This window comes from Peromyscus maniculatus, chromosome 10, assembly GCF_049852395.1.
Source record: "Peromyscus maniculatus bairdii isolate BWxNUB_F1_BW_parent chromosome 10, HU_Pman_BW_mat_3.1, whole genome shotgun sequence".
In the NCBI taxonomy this organism is placed as follows: domain Eukaryota; kingdom Metazoa; phylum Chordata; class Mammalia; order Rodentia; family Cricetidae; genus Peromyscus; species Peromyscus maniculatus.
The window spans coordinates 60,613,265-60,620,351 of NC_134861.1; positions in this window are offsets into that span (position 1 = coordinate 60,613,265).

Below are 7,087 nucleotides of genomic sequence, written 5' to 3' on the forward strand. Positions count from 1 at the left end.
TTAAAACATCAAAGGGAAGTCAGAACATTGAGGATTAGGAAGAGAAAAATCTAAATGACAGAAGAACCTAGAATGGTGGGCAAGGCACTGAGCTGCTTTGCCCGAGATTGTCTGCCATGCTTACAAACTTGCTCTTTGGTTTGGTTGACCTCCCAGGAAACAGGATAGAGAAGGGGAATGTAGGGCATGCCCGGGGTGAGGCGGCCACAGTAAAATGAAACCACAACCTCTAAGCCTTACAACCCCTAAGGTGAGGGCCAGCCCCGGGAACATGGATCCTCACTGTGAAGACACACAAATCACACTGACTCACGATTCTGTGTAGTTGATTATTTAGTTCACTATTCTCTTTTCCATCCATGACAGTGTGCTTTAAAAGCCGAGCTAAAGAGTTGGGCTTGGTGGTACACGCCTGTAATCCCAGCACGTGAGAGGCTGAGACAGACAGATCAAAACTGAAGCCAATGAGACTACAGAGAAAGAAAACAGTCTCCGAGAGTCAAGTGGTCTATCAGTGAAGGTCTATAATAAAAAGCAGCAAGTACTATCGGAATATGTTTAAAATTCATATTTCTAAATCTGCAGTACGACAAAGTTCCGAGTGAATAAATATTTACACAAGTCCTTTTCGAAGACCCAAGTTAGAGAAAAATGCCTAGCACAAGATTAGACCTCAGGACTCTGGATCTGACCATGTAGCTCAGTGGGTAGAGCGTTTGCCTAGCAAGTATGAAGCCCTGGGCTGGAACCCTACCACCACCACGGGAACAGAATATAGTGAACCACACCGGTAATTCCAGCACTTGGGAGGTAGAGGCAGAGGATCAGAAAGTCAGGGTCATCCTTTGCTATGTAAAGAAGGGGAGGCCAGCCTAGGCTACATGAGACCCTGTACAAAATTAATCACGAGGGCCAATACAAATGGAGAAGGAGGGAGAGGAGGTAAATAAGACTAAGGATGCTTGAAAAGTCTCTAAGGAATCATATTATTTTATAGTTACCTAAAATTACATAAAATATACACATATGTACATAAGCTAAAGGAAATTATGCCAGTCGGGGTCATAACATTCCCTGTAAGACCCATAGAGTAGCTAACAAAAACCTCAGAACCAGGCATGAAAAAAACCTCCTTTCAAGATGTTGACGGGGGAGTCCAAGAGACTCCCCAAAGAGTACAGGCTATTGCTGCTGCCTTTGGTTGCCTCTCAGAAGTTGAAGGTAAATCCCCATTACTGAAGACACCCCATGCTTCAGACACTGGAGGAATTAAGCTAATCTGACCCAAAGGCCTCCTCCATGAGGGCCAGCCTCCAAAATAACCAGAAGATGCTATGCAAGCTGCCACGAGAGGAGAGCACTCAAAATCCTACCCAGCTTTGACACCATGAACCACCACAATGATCGTCACGCATGGCAACATAGCCCTCAAGGGCAACTGTGGCACTATATCTTGGCAGTAACCAACACTGTCCAATTAGATTTAAGGCCCGATCGACAGGAGGGAAATCATGCCTGGTACTGTACACCTAGACAATCGCCTGTAGCTAGAAAGGTCATAGATCTCAGAGGAGAACCTACCACCGCCACTTTCCAAAACCAGCATAATTCCTAACTGTATTCTAAATACGTAGCCTTATACCCACAGCGAAGTGGAGCTCCCAACCCTCATCCAAGAAGCCCCTTTTTGCAGCAAGTGGAAATCACCACAGAAAGACACAATTGATCAAAAGACAGAAAACACCAGACTGTGGGATGCCCGGCCACACTGACGCAGCCAGAACGCAAGCCGTGCGCCTCGGGCTCAGGGACGTCGTGAAAGGAGGGACAGAGAGGCTGTCAGAGCCAGAGGATCCGAAGTCAGTTGCAAGACTGTATGTTCCAGATGAGCCAGGGAAGCTTCAGCCATGGAATCTCAACAGCACGGCTACTTGAACAAACCTGGAGGATGACACCACCGGATGATGTGCCAGGGTGGGCGAAGAAATCACCGCAGGCAGTGAGTGGCTCCTGAGACGGGGAGAATTAGCGGTCTTCCCCAAATGAGAACCATAAGTGGGTGTCCAACCCCAAGTGATCAGCCCCCCACAAAAAAAAATACAGATTCAACAAAATACACTTACATATTTATTTGTGTGTGTGTATGTGTGTATGAGAGCCAGGTAAAGGCACATGGGAGGGGTTGAAGGGAGGAGAAGAATGTAATTACATTTTAATTAAATGTTTTAAAACTAAATTTTTAAAAAAATTCATACAGGGAAAATATCGTTTTGAGGAAAACAAACAGCGGCTCTCTGCCCAAATCCGTCTGGCATTTCCTTTTTGTGAATAAAGTGTTGTTGAAGGATAGGCGTTTGGCTGCTGGGGCATCTACAAGAAATCAAATTTTAAGATGCACGTTTTCTCTAATCATCTTAGGTGCGCGTGGCATTCGCTTTCTGTAACCCAGGGAGTCTGCGTTAGCTTGCGTATGTGCTGAGCACCTCATATGTGTGCCACCTCGTTTCACCTTTACCATGGCTCTCTGGAGCACCCAGGATTATTCCCAATTAGTGGTATAGAAAGTCTGACAAACGGCAGAGCCAGGTGTTAAAACAAACCCGGTGTGTGAGCGTGTTAAAGGCCATTTTAGATTGTTGTGTGGAAGTGAGTTCACGCTGTCTGGTTAATCACAAGGACATGTTTCATGCCAAAGTCAGATGCTGTAATGTGTCGACTTGCCACGTCTGAGAGACTGTTTTAAGTTTTTACCTTTTGTGAGTAGTAACAGGCTATAATTCAGCCTCTTGTGTACATTAACAGTCCGTCCCCCACAAGTGTGTGTTTGTGTGTGTGTGTGTGTGTGTGTGTGTGTGTGTGTGTGTGTCCGCGCACGCGTGCATGCGCATGCTCATGCTTTCCCTAGTAAAAGGACAAAAGAAGGGCATTTTAGACGGGCTGGCATGCCTTGTGGGTACAGAGAAGCATTGTTGCTATTAATAGAGCAAAGAACAGGGGACGCCGAGTGGAGCGGTAATGAAGGAAAATGAGGAGATGAGCCATGAGGAAGAAGTCATGAATCTATTAGTAGAAATTTCATATAACTTAAAAGGGGCAGCTGCTGTACAAGTCTAGGGAGAGTGTAGAGTTATTTGAGGGAGTACCTGTGCCTCTGTGATGTAGCAGTGAGAAGCCAATCGGGCCTCTAACGCCCACAGCTGAAGAGGGGCTGTTTGCTACAGAGACTACAAGGCACACAAAAGGATGGGCTCCAACACACTGATTGGTTACCAAGGTCTGGTGGGAGGAGTTTTCCTGTCCCACAGCCACTCTCAAATAAACACACTGAGGCTTAATATTAATTGTGAATGTTTGGCCAACAGCTCAGGCTTGTTACTAGCTAACTCTTACATTAAAATGAACCCATTTCTGCAGGCACCTGAGAGCCAGAGGCAGGTGGATCTCTGTGAGTTTGAGGCCAGCCTGATCTACAGAGTGAGTTCCAGGACAGGCACCAAAACTACACAGAGAAACCCAGTCTCAAAAAAATCCAAAAAATAAAATAAAATAACTCATTTGTATTAATCTACATTTTGCCACATGCCTCATGGCTTTACCTGTCCTCTAGCATGTCTTGCTTCCTGGGCAGCTGGCTGGCATCTCCTCTGACTTTGCCCTCCTTCTTCCCATCATTCTCAGTTTGGCTTTCCCGCCTAACTTCCTGGCCAGCTCCTGGCCTGTCAGCTTCCTATTAATCAACGAGAGTCATACATATTCAGGGTGTAGAAAAGGATTGTTCCACAGCAGGGTCTGAGATCTGCTTTGCTCTACTTGCGTTGATAGATTAACCTGTTATTGTGTGATGAGTGCTAGCACTAGACACCTGTGGGTGAAAGACGAGTTTTTATTCCAACACAGAAAGCTGTGTGGGCACCACGTGTGGGTCAATTCTTCTTGCCCCAAGTCCCACAGACACACTGCAGAGACTCCCAGGTGGAAGTACACTGTGCTTGGGAAACCTGGTCCTTTGCAGACAGTGATAGCAGCCCGGGGCTTTATCCTCAAGGTTCCTCCCAGCATACCTGTGACTGGTAAAGAGCCCAAGTGTTGGCAGGGGCGCTCTGGACCTATGACAGACCGTCTCTCCACTTCCTCCCGTAATGTCTCCAGTGGCCTCTGTTGAGAATGCCTAACTGTTCCACCTAGCAAAGGATAAAGGGCTCATATCCATTCGCAACCAGCAGAGAATGAGAACTGGATATGAAGACAAGAAGCAACAAACCAAAAAACTACTGATTCGATTATCAGTGCCCGGGTGCAGCTGAGGGGAGATACTTGAAAGTCCAGAAGAAAGAGCAGTTGTCCAATTTTTTTTAAACACATCAGTATCTAGTGTCTGTCTGTCGTCATCCATCTTTCTCCATGTGGTGTGAGAGAGAGCAAGCAAGAGAGACAAGTCCATTGTTTGCACTAAAGTACCTGAAAGCCATGGTCCTTGACCGCGATGGTTAATCTGCACTGTCGGCTCGGTTGGCTTTAGAATCGCTATGGAAACCACTCTGGACACATCTGCAGGGGTATTCCCAGAGACCATGGAGTAACACCACTTACTGGCTTGCAGTTCTGGCTCCTGGTCAGCTTGTTGGTTTTTTTTGTTGTTGTTGTTTTGTTTTTTAATATAATGCATGATCACCTTCCCAGGGTCCCACAGTGTCCTAGGACCTCCTATATCATTCACCAATCAAGATAATTCCCCATTTACATGGCCACCAACCAATCTGATCCCTCAGTTAAGAGCCTCTTTTCCAATCTCCTGGAACAGGAGTTACAGACAGTTGTAAGCTGTCATGTGGGTACTGGGAATTGAACCCGGGCCCTCTGGAAGACCAGTCAGTGCTCTTAACCACTGAGCCATCTCTCCAGCCCCCTGTGATTTATTTTTAATGCAGAAAAGGAGATAAATATTTTAGGAAAAAAGAAGTGTGTGTGTGTGTGTGTGTGTGTGTGTGTGTGTGTATGTATATACAGAGAGAGTGAGAGAAAAATACTTTAGGAAAAAAAGATATATATATGGATATAGATAACTCCAATGTAAGAAGGTAAATAATAAATGAGATTCATTATAAGGCATTAGAAGAATTCAAAGAAAGACGTGAGAAGTGTAACACTTGGACTGTGACACAGACAAAGGACTGCCTCTGGGTAGAGAGGAAATAGATGTGGCCCCTAGGCATGGTTTTTAGCAAGGCAGAGGGAATGGGGAGAAGGGTCAGGCCTGCCAGAGCCATGTTTGCTGTGCCCTTCACCAAGTTTTAAATGGCAGGGGTTTTATCAAATGACTCTACAAGGCAATTTAGTAAAACTGTCTTTTGCATGTTTTGTTGACTACTTATCAATCAACTCTGCACAAGACAGTGAGTTTCTAATACTTTGTAGTGGAACATACGTTCCATTTCCCACTCTTCCGTGTTCTTCTTTTCAAGACTATTTCTGTTGTTGTTTCAGACAAGGTCTCATGGATCCCAGGTTGGCCCCAAACTTACTACATAGAAGAAGATGACCTTGAACTTTTTAACCCTCCTGCCTCCTCCTGCTGAGGGCTAGGATCCCCGGCATGCACAACACACCCAACTTTTAAGATACCCTCTCCTTTTCTTCTTAAAGCCTGAGGACCATTTTATTAGAGACCGAGAGAAAATCCCAGGGCAGGCAAACTGGAAATCTCAGTAGCTGACAGAAGGGGGAAATGAATGAAAAGGAGAAAGGCAGGCATGCCTTTGAATTGTCCAAGAAAACAGGCAGCCTCAGGAATAGAAGTCAGCAAGCAGCTGCATGGGCGTTGTGAGGAGGGTCTCTGGAGAGAGGGGAAGCACCCTGAGTAGCCAGGAAAGCATGGGTAGGATTTTGTCCAGTATCCAAATAAAAGAGACAAGAAGCAGAAAAGAAGGGCTGGGGAAGTGATTCAGACATAGGGCCCTAAGATGGAGCTCCCAAACAACCAAAACAGATGGGGGCAGGGATGGGGGGAGACGGGGACGGGGACGGTTTCCTCCATGATTGGAACACTCCATCCTAGAGGGAAGCTCCTTAAGACATTAAAACAGGAAGTAAACAACTCAACAACTCAAAACAGCTACAGGAAGTCCCTGAAACTCACAGGATTTACTACCCGCCACCACCACCCCAGTACATAAACAGGAAAGCCAACTGAGAGTCACTCAAGACAAAACAAGTTGTAAAGACTCTCAGACAAACCCAGTGGATTGGAAGAAGCTGAGCCCAACCACGCAGCCCAAAAGAAGCAGAGACCAGCTGAACTGTCCAGAAGAAACAAAGATCAACTGAGCCACCTGGAAAGGGCACACTCCGACCTGTTGAGCTGCCTGAAGGCTGTGTGGTATGCTCCACACTTTCAGCTTTTGTGAGCTGTCACCCATGTGGGGTGGGCTTGGATGCAACTGTTTTTTGAGTCATTTCTGCTATTGTAAATGAACACGATAAAACTCATTGGTTCACCAAGTTAGACTTCATACTTCATACGAAGTTCACCATACTTCGGTCTGCTATGGGCTCCCCATCTGTGGTAATTAGATGTGTGTGTGTGTGTGTGTGTGTGTGTGTGTGTGTGTGTGTGTGTGTGTATGTGGCATGGCCATATCTGTTAGGAACAGCAAAAGTCCTAAAGCCAGCACAGCTGCTTGACAAAGATCCCGCACAGCAGAGCCACATGATGGCCACCATGCCACTTTTACTTTTGATCTTCATGTGTTACATGGTTGGGGGCTTTTAATATTTGTACAACTTGGGGATATTAGATTGATAGAAAATTTCTTATGAATCCTTCATGCCTTCTCCCAAGAGTACTGCTTCTAAGCTTCCCCAGGAAAGTCCTAAGCACACTATCCATCCCACTTCTAGGGAGATATCTTTATCTACTTGAAGGTCTTCCTTATGCCTTGGAGGTTGTGACACACATAAGAGAAGCCAGAGGTCTCTTTATAAGGCCCTGAGATATTCTTAAAAACATCTGTCCCTGTACTTACTCAGGAACAAGATCATCAAAACAAAGTAAGCTTTAAAAAACCAACAAGATTTGGTGGCCTAGAGG